The sequence below is a fragment of the Rhinolophus sinicus genome, chromosome 14, assembly GCF_057876585.1.
Source record: "Rhinolophus sinicus isolate RSI-liver-muscle chromosome 14, RSI-T2T, whole genome shotgun sequence".
In the NCBI taxonomy this organism is placed as follows: domain Eukaryota; kingdom Metazoa; phylum Chordata; class Mammalia; order Chiroptera; family Rhinolophidae; genus Rhinolophus; species Rhinolophus sinicus.
The window spans coordinates 63,134,140-63,148,811 of record NC_142514.1 but is presented as its reverse complement, the minus strand read 5'-3'; the positions used below and the strand labels follow the sequence as shown (position 1 = coordinate 63,148,811).

Below are 14,672 nucleotides of genomic sequence, written 5' to 3'. Positions count from 1 at the left end.
TTTATATTTTATTTTTTTTACGATTTCTTTTTACCTCCATATTGTTGGTATTATTTGAAAACTTTTATTTGGCTTCACCTGTTTTCTTGAATATGAATGTAGCTGATAATAATACAAATGGTACTTTCCTCAAGAGTGACGGCAAGAAAGCCTAGTTCATTCCTTTTATTATAGGTTTGCCTTCTAAGGAGAGGCCACACTGAGAAGAAGGTAGTATTATTTAGGCTAGCAAATGTTATGTGCTTGTGGTGTCCTGGTGTTTATTTCCTTCCTTCCTTCCTTCCTTCCTTCCTTCCTTCCTTCCTTCCTTCCTTCCTTCCTTCCTTCCTTCCTTCTTCCCTCTTTCCTTTCTTCCTAACAATAAATCTTTCTTGTTTCACCCAGTCAGCTTAGAAACGGAGGGTGCGAGGTGGCTTCATCAATGATGGACCTCTTTCTTTAGAGATTTATTTTAGTAACTCCCCAGGCTTTGATGTCTTTGTTTCCATATTTGTTGCCATTCCTTCATGCTAGAGGTGACTTTCCTCCTAACCCTTTTCCTCATAACTTTACTTCTCAGAGACAAAGGACATGTTCTGTGCCTGACAGCATTATGAAACACCTGGGTTTGACCCATCCCTCCACAGGCTGCACCACCCAGGACACTATGAAAATGAAGTTCCACTGACTGGAGGTCATTAATACTCCGCTGGGTTCAGAGGAACTTAGACCAACACGGAACCCCAAAGGCCAAGCTGTGGAAGGTCCTCTCTGAACATGCTTACAGTAAGTTTTCAGCCAGATTATTACTTATTTTAGTGTTGGTTTTTGAGATGCCAGTTCATTGGTTCTGTGCTTGGCATGGAAGCGTGAGGTCTCTAGATGTAAGGCTTCACTAAATGTGGGTGAATATTTACCGACTTTCCCTCCTTTTCTGTTTGTAAGAGACTCTTTTTCTTTGTTGGTATTTTATACTCGGTGCCTTGGGAAAAACACTAGCAATTACCTCTATTTTATTTTGTAGCAGTCTAGTCAAAGAGAAAAAGGAGAGTTGAAGAAGAATGGAGATTAAATTCAATATATATATTGATTTATAAAATATACATATATACATACAAATATATATATAAATATAAGTATATATGTATAGTCTTAGGTTTTACATGGCTCACACCCATCTTTATACTATAATTTGTCTGATTCTCACATACTACCCCAAATATTATTTGTCATTTATTCATTCAACAAACATCTATTGAATTGGGCCCTTTGAAAATAAAGGAGAGATTTCAACCAGCAAATAAGTTCTATGAGCACAGGATGTTAGTCTACTTCATTTACTGCTATATCTCTAGCACCCAACACAGTGCCTGGCACATAGGAGGCACTCAATAAATATTTGTTGGAAAAATGAATGAATATTAGTGTGATTTAAAAAAAATCATTTTAGAGTAAGAAATATACTAAATATATTGGACGTGGAATTGTGACTATCATGAGGCTTATCATTCAGCAAAGGACCCTGAGAAAGACTTGAAGGACCCACGTGTCAGAGGAGGTATGCTCCTTTATGATCAGAGTGGGCAGCTATTTTATGTTCCAGGTGGGTTTTTTTTTGTGTGTTTTTTTTTTTGCTTTGAAGGAGGTGTGTGCTTAACTTCATCTTTTCATTGTTACTCTTCTTTAGAAGGTAAAAGATTCTGATATATAAAAACAATGAATTGGTTTTATTTATTAGTCTTTTCAGTGTTCACTTAGTGCTGATGTCTTAGGAATTCCAAGGTACCCTCCAAGGTACCCTTCAGCTGGTTATGTTAAACCTCACAGCGCAGCACAGAGGTTGTGAGCAGAGCACACAGCTCCTTAGGGTCAAGCCGATCTCACTAGAGTGTTTATTTTTACATTTTGTATTTGCTGTTCCTCTATTTCTGTATCCTTCTTAAGACCAGCACTAAAGAAAAGGGGGAATTGAAGATGAGGACCTGGGATTTTGGTGAAGGACTTACTTGGCTGGTCTCCTCTGTCACCCACTGTCTTTCCTACCCACCTAGCTCAGAACATCTTTTTTTCTCCCTTGCTCCTCCAACAGTAAAGCCAAATGGGAACCAAATGCGAACTTGGCCGAGGGCACTCCCTAACTAGGAAGGCACCATCACCTCCCTTTTGTGGTCTTGGGAGCTGAGAATTCAGAGTGACTTGTGTCTGCAGTGGTAAGACCAGAAGTTCTGTCTGAAGCTTTAGCTATTATGCAGGGCTATAAAAAGCACATTACACAGTCAAAGATTTTGATGTGGCAGTTGAAGTGTTATGGGATTTTATTTTATAAGAACCTTCAGTCGGACACATAAATGTCGCTCAGGTAAGTGAGGCTTTGTGTGTGTGTGTTTTTCTTTTTCTTATAATTCACTCTGAGTTCATCCAAGGCAAACATTTCCAAACCAGCTGATTAGAAAAAACACTGGGTTATTGTGGGAGAAGCACAAGATTGAGAATCAGGATCTCAGTTCTAGATTGGACTTTATTGTAACCAGCAGAAACCTGAGATTTTTTTTCAATCATGATTTTTTTCTCAGAAAAATTTCCCTTATTATCTTTTGGTTGTGGTTGGGGGAAGGGGTGATAGGTGTAGAAGAAACAGAAGTTTTCACAGAAAAGTGGAACTAATATTTCTGCTAAGATGGCACTGCCTATTATGATATTCCCTGTATATCTCAATTCAAAATATCGCTGGCTGTTATGCAGAGGCATGTGTTGGTTGCTTTAGGATTAAACACAGACCAGAAACCCTGGAGAAAAATATCATCCAGTTCTTTAAAAAACTCACACCTGTCTTTAATTTTTCCTTCTGGCTTCACTTTTAAAATCACGCTCATTGTTCAAATATTAATAGTAAATTATGTCAGAAAAACTGTCTTCAGACAGGCAAGGACCAAGAGTCTAGCCTGGCCTTTTCATGGGTTTTGGAGAATGTGATGGATGAGTAATATCTGCTAATATGTAAATGGTAACCCTGTTTCACACACTATTTTCCTGCTCGCGAGTGAGTGTTGTCTACGTATGAACTCATGTGTTCTCAGAGGCAGGCTCTTCCTGACTCCTCTGTCTCTTTGAACAGTGTCGCTATTCTCCACATTTTCCCCACTTCAAACTATAGTCATCTTTGACTCCTCCCCTTTCTTTGATGTATTGAAACAATCGCTAAACTCCATGGATTCCTTCTTTTCAGTATGCATTACATCAGGTTTATTTCTTCATTCCTATTATTTTTCACAAATGTCAAATAAAGTCATATTTTGTGAACAGTAAAGAACACAGGTTTGGTGTCAGGCAGAACAGAGTTTGAGTCCTATATCTGCCACTTAGTACCTACATGTCATTGCTTAATCTCCCTGACCCTTAGTTACCTTATCTTTAAAATGAGGATCACTGTTGTACTGGCCTCAAAGAGTTGTTGTGAGAATTAAATGTCAGAATGTATGTAAAATACACAGTAGAGTGCAGAGCACATAATCAGTGTTCAACAAATAATGGTCCTCCCTTATCCTCGGTTTTACTCTCTGTGGTTTCAGTTACCCACAGTCAACCTAGGCCCCCAAAAGTTAAATGGAAAATTCCAGAAATAAACAATTCATGCATTGCCATGCTGCTCCATCCTGCCCAGGATGTGACTCATCCCTTTGCCTGGCATACACATGCTGTATTCACTACCCACCCATTAGTCACTTACCCTGGTTCCCCGAAAATAAGACCTAGCTGGACAATCAGCTCTAATGTGTCTTTTGGAGCAAAAATTAATATAAGACCGGGTATTATATTATACCCGGTCTTATATTATAGTAAAATAAGACCAGGTCTTATGTTAATTTTTTCTCCAAAAGACACATTAGAGCTGATTGTCTAGCTAGGTCTTATTTTCAGGGAAACACAGTAGTAGCCATCTGGATTATCAGATTGACTGTCACAGTATCTCAGTACTTGTGTTCAAGTAATCCTTATTTTACCTAATAATGGTCCCAAAATGCAAGGGTAGTGATACTTGCAATTCAGATATGCCAAAAACAAGCCATTTCTTTTAAATGAAAAGGTGAAAGTTCTTGACTTAAGAAGGAAAGAAAATTGTATGCTGAGGTTGCTAAGATCTATGGTAAGAACAAATCTTCAATCCATAAAATTGTGAAGAAGAAAAAAGAAATCCATGCTAGTTTTGCTGTCGTACCTCAAACAGCGAAGTTAACAGCCATAGTGCGTGATAAGTTAAGATGGAAAAGCATTAAATTTGTGGGTGGAAGACAATTGATGTGATTGATGGCAACATGTGCCCCAAAACATTGAGCCTATATAAACACTCAGCAAAGGATCCCCGAAATAGTGACACCAAACCTTTCATTGCAAGTAAGGGATGGTTACATAGATTCAGGAATAGGTTTGGACTGAAAAAATATAAAAAAATACTGTGGAGAGAGAAAGAGAGAGAGAGAGAGAGAGAGAGAGAGAGAGAGAGAGACCACATTCACATAACTTTTATTATAATATACTATTATAATTGTTCTATTTTATTATTAGTTATTGTTGTTAATCTCTTACTGTGCCTAGTTTATAAGTTAGACTTTATCATAGGTATGCATATATAGGAAAAAATATACTATACGAGGTCTGACAATTAAGTTCGCGAACTCATCCTAGAAAAAGTACTACATACCTCATTGCTGAATATCACTACAGTCACCTTCAAAGTGCTCCCCTTGGGACTGTGGGCAGCGATGCAAGTGCCTAGTCCACCTTTCAAAGCAATTTTGGAACTCTTTTTCTGGAATGGCCTTCAGAGCTGTCGTCATATTACCCTTGATGTCCTGAAGTCATCAAAACGTCTTCTTTTAAATATTTCCTTTATCTTCGGGTAAAGAAAGAAATCACTGGGGGCCAGATCAGGTGAGTAGGGAGGGTGTTCCAATACAGTTACTTGTTTACTGTATTGAAAGGGGCTAAAAACTCCCTCACAGACAGTGCCATGTGAGCTGGTGCATTGTTGTGATGTAAGAGCCATGAATTGTTGGCGAAAAGTTCAGGTTGTCTAACTTTTTCATGCAGCCTTTTCAGCACTTCCAAACAGTAAACTTGGTTAACTGTTTGTCCAGTTGGTACAAATTCATAATGAATAATCCCTCTGATAATCACAAAAGGTTAGCCACATCATTGCAACAAGTTCATGAACTTAATTGTCTGACCTTGTATATAGGGTTCAGTACTACTGGTGGTTTCAGGCATCTATGTATTCCTCGCAGATAAGGGGAGACTACTGTATTACTGTATTTGTATTCACCCCTCCTTGCCCATCCTACTTCCTGCAAGCAGGCTAATCCTCTTAAAGCCCAGCTCTGACATTTTCTCTTCCATATTCCCAAAGATACACCTCATTGCAGGGTGGTTAAAAGCTGTCTTCTGTAGCAGGATGGTTTGGGTTACCATTTACTAGTCGTGTGATCTTGAGCCTGTTTCTTAACTTCTGTCAACTTCTTTATCTCTAAAATAGGGATAATTCTATCAACCTCAAAGGGTTATTATGAAGTTTATATTGTGTAATATTATTAGTTAATATTTTATAGTGCCCGGCACACAATAAGTCAATATTAGTCTTTGATAAATAAAGGCCTACGCTGGCTTCTTATATTTGCTCTTTCATAAACATGCTCTGTATTTGCTCCTTTGGTCTTGCTGTTTCTTTCACGGGGAATGCAGGGTAGTTTAGTGGAAAGAGTACTTGCAGCCCAGGGAGAGTATTAGATTTTACTTACATGCCAGTTTCAACTAGTTAGGAGCTACCCAGATTATTTGCAAAACATTCTGAGACTTTGTATGGTTTTAGTGGGAGAGCCCCTAGTCATGCCGCCAGTGAGCCTTGGAGGTAGAAGACACATCCTTGTATTTTGCCACAATAAAGCCAAAGTCATAGTCATTTGTAAGAATCACAGTGTTTTCATAATAAAAATATACAATTTTGGGTGAGAGATAAATTTTCTTAATGCTGAGGGCTAAAGAAAAGAATCTCCATGGCTCTTCTTAAGTAGCATTCTTCTATTTGCTTTATATACTTGGAATTCATCTATTCCTCACAGCATCTCTGAGGTAGATACTATTATTGTCCTCATCTTCTTTTTACAAATGAGGAAGAAAAGGCACAGGCAGTCAAGTAACTTGCATGAGATAATGCCATTAATAAAATGGTAGGACTGGGATTTGAAACCTGGGCAGTCTAGCTCTAAAATCTACAGTTTTGGCTACCGTGTTAAACGTAACTCTTGGTCCTTGGCTTACTTTTTAAGTTAGTCTAATTTAATTTAAAAACAAGGAACATCAATTCAATTTGAGTAAATTTGCTTCACTACTTCCAGACACTTAATTCTATAAAGGTCCAAATCCCTGTTCAAATACATATCTTTATGATGACTTGGGTTGATCCAGCAATAATAGTAAGAATGTTGACCAGTGGGTTTAAACACTTCCCTGGACAGCTCCAGGGGTGCACAGAAGTTTTTCTGGGTTCTGAGGGCTGGTAGTAATAGGTGTGAAAAGGGTTCAGAGCCTACACTCCCATCTTAACCAGAGTAACCTTGCTTTACCTATTTAAAAATTGTGATTTTAAATAGGTTTTCTTTTCAAGAAAATGATCTTTGCCTTTAAAAAGTGAAGCATCACTGATCTAGAGAAATAAATGGACAGCATATTTTAGGGGTAACTCTTATTAAATATTATTTCTGGTCAGTGAGCTGCCAATGTGAGTTTGGCAGCAGCATGTGCAAAACTGTATTTCCAGGAAGAACCAGGAGTACAAATAATGTTATAGTTATGGTCAGATACATACTCATTGGTGCAAAGGGCAATGGTAATATTCTTTAATAAAAATGAGGCACCAACCTGGACTCACATAGTAGTCACGAGGATATTTCTATACTCAGTGGCTCATTCCTTGAGTATTAGGGATTTATATGTTGAAACAAAGTATTGGGTCTGTCACGTGGGGTGTCATGAGGGGTCTCTGGTCCCTCTCTCACAGAAGAACACAGGACATGGTGAGGCCAAAAAAAACACCCACGGAGCCATAGATAGGGGAGTCATACCATTATATTCTCGCTGGCGGCATCCACCTCTCTGCAATTCGCAATCCCTTGCCAGCCCCCATTTGCTGCCATGGCAGTTATATTAGTGGCCAATGGCTCACTGGTTACAGCTGATGGACAACTAGCCACAGCTGATGGCCATCCAATCACCGTTGATGTCCGTTTACTACCTGAGCCAGCACCTTTCCACGTGAGGCCAAGAGCCTGGAAACTGCACTCCTGGCTCTGTTCCCACGGGGTCTCCTTGTAAACCCTCTGTTTCCCAGTCTTTGTTGTTAGTCAAGAGTACATGTTTAAGCTCTCTTACTCAGGCATAATAGGAAAAAATATTATATCTGTCCTCAGTAGATTTTGTAGTATCTTGAGTTGTGGGGACAGAGTCCCAGAGAGCAGTTTCCAGGCTCTTGGCCTCATGTGGAAAGGTGCTGGCTCGGGTAGTAGATGGCTGTCAGCTGTGCCTAGTTGGCCATCAGCTGTAACCAGTTAGCCATTGGCCACTGATATAACTGCCGCAGCTGCATTGGTTGGTCGGTTGGTTGGTTGGCAGGCAGAGAAGCGGACAGCAGGTTGCAGGTCATGTGATCCAGCCTCCAGTGAGACTATAGTGGTATGACTCCCCTACCTATGGCTCCATGGGTTTTCCTTTTTGGCCTAGCCATATCCTTCATTCTTATGTGGGGAGTGGGACCAGACACCCCGCAGGCTGCCTCTCATGACAAATGGTGCAGGGAGCAGGGTCTCCCGCACAAAATGAGTGTTCAATTTTTTAAAAAAAGATTCTGCTTTTTAATAGCAAGGCTATCCTGAGATTTAATATCCAGGTTATCCTGAGATTGGAAAAGTTTTATGAAAGCTATTTTTCATCACATTAAATCATATCAACCTTGATTTGTAATAAAGGGGAGAACTGAGGAGGAGATAAGCAACAATTGGAAGAGTGCTCCTAGGACTTGTGGTCTAAGACACTTGGGTAAGTGTTCTAAGAATCCAGGGAGAGCTCTAAATATACCCTGTTTTTCTTCAGAACTGACTTGTCAAAATGCAAATTATTGGGTCACCCAGGGAGGCCTTTAGGTGTATGCCTAAAAAAATCATCTGTCTTCAAGACACGGTATGATTCTATTAGTAACCAGTTTTTCAGTATCATAGGAAACAAGACTGTGGTGCTAATTATTTAAATTAGGACTGTGGTGCTAATTATTTAAAACTTGGAATGAATAACTTGTTTGGCTTTGGGATGCATTACTTTATTGTCCTGTACTGGATTTCCCCTTCTAGTTATAATTTGCTTCAGGCCGATAGCATTCAAAATGACTACTTTGATGGGAGGTATAACAATACCTGACATCAAATTATACTACAAGGCTACAGTAATAAAAACAGCATGGTACTGGCATAAAAACAGACACATAGGTCAATGGAACAGAATAGAGAGTCCAGAAATAAATCCATGCCTATATGGCCATTTAATCTACGACAATGGAAGCAAGAATGTACGGTGGGGTAAAGACAGTCTATTCAATAGATGGTGCTGGACAGACACATGCAAAAAAATGAAGCTGGACCACCTCCTTACACCATATACAAAAATAAATTCAAAATGGCTTAAAGACTTAAATGTAAGATCTGAAACCATAACATTCGTAGAAGAAAATATAGGAAGAAACTTCACAGACATTACCCGGAGTAAGATTTTTACTGATATATCCTCTCGCGCAAGGGAAGTAAGAGAAAAATAAACATGTGGGATTACATCAAACTAAAAAGTTTTTTCACAACAAAGGAAACCATCCATAAAACAAAAAGGGACCCTACTGAACGGGAAAAGATATTTGCCAATGATATATCTGATAAGGGGTTAATATCACAAATTTATAAAAACCTCACTCAACTCCAAAAAAACAAACAACCCAATTAAAAGATGGGCAGAGAACATGAAGAGACATTTTTCTAAAAAGGACATACAGATGGCAAACAGACATATGAAGAAATGCACAACCTCACTAACCATCAGGGAAAAGCAAATAAAAACCACAATGAGATACCACCTCACCCCAGTCAAAATAGCTATCATCAATAAATCAGCAAACAACAAGTGCTGGCACTGATGTGGAGAAAAGGGAGCGCTTGTGCACTGTTGGTGGGATTGCAGATTTGTGCAACTACTATGGAAAACAGTATGGAGGTATCTCAAAAATCTGAAAATGGAACTACCTTATGATACAGCAATTCCACTCCTAGGTATCTATCCGGAGAAATCCAAAACTCTAATTCAAAAATCTTTATGCACTCCTATGTTTATTGCAGCTCTATACACAATAGCCAAGACATGGAAACAACCGAAATGCCCATTGGTAGATGACTGGATTAAGAAATTGTGGTACATTTATACAATGGAGTATTACCCAGTCATAAAGAAGAAAGAAATCTTACCATTTGCAACAACATGGATGAACCTAGAGAACATTATGTTAAGTGAAATAAGTCAGACAGAGAAAGACAAATACCATATGATCTCACTTATATGTGGAATCTAAAGAAAAGAATAAGTGAATGAAGTAACTAATCAGAAACAGTTTTAGAGACAGAGAGGAAAAACTGAGGGTTGCTAGATGGGGGGTGGGGTGGGGATAAAGGGGAAGGTGGGGGATTGAGAAAAAAAGAGTCTTCATTATAACAACTTCCATTTTGATGGTTGTCGTGCGGGGGACCCTGCTTGCTGCGCCATTTGTCATGCGGGGCGGCCTGCGGGTTCTCTGCTTCCGCTCCCCACACAAGAATGCAGGACATGGCTAGGCCAAAAAGGAACACCCACGGAGCCATAGATGGGGGAGTCATACCACTACATTCTCGCTGGCGGCATCTACCTCTCTGCAATACGCTCCTGCTCGCTCAGCCACCATCTTCTTGCTAGCCCCCATCTTTTTTGCTAGCATAGCCACAGCAGTTATATCAGTGGCCAATGGCTCACTGGTTACAGCTGATAGCCACAGCTGATGGCCATCCAATCACCGTTGATGGCCATTTACTACCTGAGCCAGCACCTGTCTATGTGAGGCCGAGAGCCTGGAAACCGCTCTCTGGGGCTCTGTCGCCACAATGGTTCTTTACCGTTTTAAAAATACCTTTATGTGATCGTTAATATGCTTTACTTGCAGAGTTTCGATAACGCTAACATTTAAAATGAAAATTTTTGATGGTGATTATTATTTTTTAAATTCTTTTAAATTTATTGGGGTGACATTGGTTAATAAAATTATGTAAGTTTCAAGTGTAAGGAAGCTAAAAGTAAAAAAAACAACAAAAAAAACTCAGCATAGGGAAATAATCCACAATATCATAACAATGTACGATGACTGACGATTACTAGACTTATTATGGTGATCACTTCATAAGGTATGTAAACATTGAGTCATTCTGTGGTACAGCTGAAACCAATACAACATTGCATGTCAACTATAATTAAAAATAAATTTTAAAAATAAAATAAAATAAAATGACTACTTTGAGAAGCACCCACCAGCTCGGGATGGACCAAGAGGCTTTGGGAGAATGCTGATAAACAAGAGACAGTCAGCCTGATTTATCATTCCATGTGGAAAATCTACCAAACAGTAATCCACACAGGGAATAACTGAGAGCTGATTTTACAAGCAAAACCCATTACTCAAGTTGATTTGTGACTCTGTTCAGCGGTAACTCTAATCTCCAAGGCATACCTCCTCAATACCTTTATCTCTTAAGAGTGAATTAATAAAATACTGAGAGCACAGAAGGGAAATCCTCAGTCCTCAGCATTGGCACAGGCAACAAAGCCCTGGATACCTGCAGACTTAATTTAAATGAAGTAAGCCTTGAATTCCTCCTAAAACAGTTTTGAAGTTGAATACTTCAAAACCTGCATAATTTGAATGTCCGCTTTTCTCAGGTAAAGGTACCTTTTTAAATGCGTTCCTGAAAGAAAATCTTAAAGACGGTTATAGAAGACAAAATCCTGATATGAAACATGATATAGAGCACCTTCCAGTGGGGCTTTAGAAATGCATTTGTGTGTGTTTTTTTTGTTTTGTTTCCCAATAGCAATTCTCATTCAGAGGGTAATGAGTTTTGGAGAAGTTGAACCAGCAGTCATATGGAAAATTATGCTGGTTCTTTCTGTAGTGGTTTTGGGTATATGATGATGACTCATAGTTATTTCTTAGGTAAGGAAGTGGAAGCTTTAGTTTTTCTGAGCAACACTGCCTCCTTGTGTAATGAGAATTACCTTCTAGTCCATTAATCTACATAATTTTTCAAAAAAGTAATTTCATTTAAATTTAGTGGGTTAAACAACCCAAACCTCACTGAAGAAAATTCCTTTGTGCTCATGTTTGATAATTTCTATCAAAAGGCCAACCATCTTTTTTTTTTTTCAGCGACAGTTTTCCCAATTTGACATTATCTATACTTTTTGGCTCTTATTCCTAATCCCTTTCATTGTGCCTTTAAAGTAGTGGAAAGAAATAGAGAAAATGGATGAAATACAAAGCAACATTTTTGCTGCAATATTTTTGTTACATCAGTTTTGGAAATTTTTCTGGGAAAGACAATAGAATCCTTTGGGTCAATGAAAAAAAATCCACTACTCCAAAGATTGAAAATACATAGTTTTAACATTATCAAAAGCAGTTGATCCAAAGTAGTAAAGCCTAATATATATTTTATATATTTCCTCTTCTTTCTCCTACTTATTTAGAAGATTGGTTCTGTCCAGCATCATGCAAATAATTCAACAAGTATCTATGTGCATCTGTTAGGTACCAGGCACTCTTTTGGATGCTGGAGAAACCGCAGGTAACAAAATAGAGAAACATCCCACCCCTCATAAAGTTTATATTCTAGTTAGGGGACAAATCAGAAAGATTCTAAAGTAAAATATATATTATTTTAGAAGGTGGTGAGTCCTAAGTAGAAAAAACAAAACAGAGAAAGGGGGTAGAGAATGTCCAGAATGAGGAATAATATTGCAATATTAGATAGGGTGGCAGGAAAGGCCTTACTAAAGAAGTGATATATAGGTGAAGCTGTGGAAAAGCAGAGAGAACAAACCACAAAGATATTTGCAAGAAAAATGTTCCATGCACAGGTAACAAGTGCAAAACTCTTGAGCAGAAAGTGTGTGCCTGGACTATCTGAGTGACAGTGAGAAGGCCGGTGTGGCTGAAGCAGAGTGGTCAAGTGGTGGATCATAGAGGATGAGGCCAGACAGGATCTTATCGACTTTGTAAGGATTTGGGATTTTAGGCCATTGTGGAATTTTGAGCAGAGGGGTGAGATGTTCTGACTTCTTTAATAAAATAGAATGAAAGCAAGTAAAGGTGAAAATAGAGTGCATGGCTAGAAGACTAAATTTTGATTTTAATCATCCCATCATCTATTCTGGAATATGCATACCCTCATAAATCAAGAATTTATTAGTAACATATAGAGGCACTTGTTATGATTAAGGTTTGTTATTAATAATGAGTTACCATATAATAAAAAAAGTTGAACACTAAGCAGGGAATAATTTCTTAGAATATTTAACAGTAACCATCAAGGAGATTTTTACTAAAACAAATGATTAGATTTGGGAATTAGAAATGCTAATATGATTCTAATTCATATTCCATGTTTGTAGAAACTTACCCCATTTTACAAAATTGTGACTTCTGCAGAAAGAAATTTACGACATTGAGGAATGTCCATCCTCTAAGAGATGAGCCCCTTCCTGACTGTGTTAATTGAACCTAAAAATTTCAACCCAGAAGATCTTTTTACAATGAACAGAATAAAACTTGCTTTGTTTTATATATAGAAACTCAGCCATTGTACTAGCTCTAATACAGCGAATTCTTTCCTTGCATTGCAACTTTCTGTGCTTTTCTAGAATTACTTTAAATGTCCTGCTTTGCCACTTTACTCAATTCATGTTAGTTTTGTAATTAATGTTTAGAAAATTGAAACATTATTATTACCTCAAAAGATAGTCCCTGAAAGCAAACTGTGGTTTCTGTATACACTGCTAGTAAGGAGGTTAGCACATTTTTAGATCTGCAGGGATCCTTTACATCACCCTCCCACGCAGGTGTTGACTTGAGTATTAAAGTCTAGAATAGTGTTGACAGTGTCCCACTAACACTGATGGGGGGACTCTCAAGGACCTACCTCATGTCCCCAGAAGAATCTGTAAGTGACTCAAGGTAAGAAAAGCCTCCAATATTCCCGTGGCTTAATACAAAAAGCATACATTATTTGTTCATTCAACATATATTTATTGAATACCTACTATGTGCAAGCTGCTGTACGAGGTTACAGATATTCAAGAATCAAAAGAAATGGCCTAATAAATACATGGATTATCTACCTTCAGTTGATACTGCTTTATTAATAACAACTTTACCCCGTGTCCTTAGGCATTTACTATTCATAAACTAAAAGTGAATCCTACCTAGTTACATAAAACATTACAGATATAGAACATTATCATTTCTATGTTGACCTTCAATTTGAGAATCACTGTATTCTCTCCTCCTCAGGCTTAGAATAGACACGGATATATTATCCCTTATCCTTCCACTTCCCATCCATGCCCAAAGTTCTTAAACATTTATTTCATCTTCTCTGATCATAGCTGCTGATTCCCTCTGATTAGCCAAGCTTGTTTGTTTGACACAAATCCAGAATTCAAGCCTATAGAGAATTTCGCCATCAATTCTAGGAGGAATTACCACCTGTGTCCCCTTAATTATGTTTCCTTGGGAACCAGAAAAAAAAAATTTCAAGCTTTTCGCCTAAGCTGGGCTTAAGGTCAGTCTTAGCTGAAGCGTGGAATTTTCCTAGGTGCTCATAGCTTTCTTCAAGGTCCTTCTCCCTTGCAGGCCCTCAGGGACCCCGTGATGCCCCTAGGCTCTTCGTAGTCCCCTCAGGATCACTTGATAGAGCCCCTCCCTTCCCAGTACAAATTGAATCCCTCCTCGCTACCTTTCCTCCTTTAGTCCTTTGTCTAGATTTTTATAGGATGGATTTTTGAGCAAATAAATCCTTACAGGTCTCCTCAAACCACAGCAAATAACAGTATTCCACTGTCGGGGTAGCTGCTCCATAGATTTATAATCATAGCATATTTTAGAACCAGAAAGAACCTCAGAGCTTTTCTGTTTTTTGTTTTGTGTTTGTTTTAATTAGCATTATCTTCGCTTAAAGAGACTTACTTGGAAATCCAGTATATAAAATGAGCAGAGCGGTGCTAGATGGAGGGGCAACGAGTCCCCACCGTCCTCCAACTTCTCACCCTTCACATTCCCCACCGCAGCCCAGAGACACCACAGAAACACTCTCCCACAGAGACCTCTGTAAACTGCCTTATTTGCTAGATGAGGATTGCCTAAGAGCTTCATTTTGTACTTCCTCTTGCCTCGTAGAGGTCTGATCTCTGTTCCCGTGAACCTGAGCTTGCTATTTCCCTGCCCCCAACCTACTTGGAGGGTGAGGTGCCAGTTCCCTGACAGGCATAACCACACTTTGCCATAGTGTGTGTCACGAGGCTAGGGCTGATGG

The 14,672-nt window shown here is 38.7% G+C and overlaps 1 protein-coding gene across 1 annotated transcript in view; it reads right to left on the bottom strand.

The window, feature by feature from the left end:
• Window positions 1–14,456, bottom strand: part of RPF1 (ribosome production factor 1 homolog) — a 49,680-nt gene extending 35,224 nt beyond the window's left edge. Inside the window, exon 1 of the mRNA XM_019715228.3 lies at window positions 14,327–14,456. The gene's annotated coding sequence lies outside the window, so the exon portion shown is untranslated. The remainder of the gene's footprint in view (window positions 1–14,326) is intronic.
• Window positions 14,457–14,672: the final 216 nt, after the last annotated feature.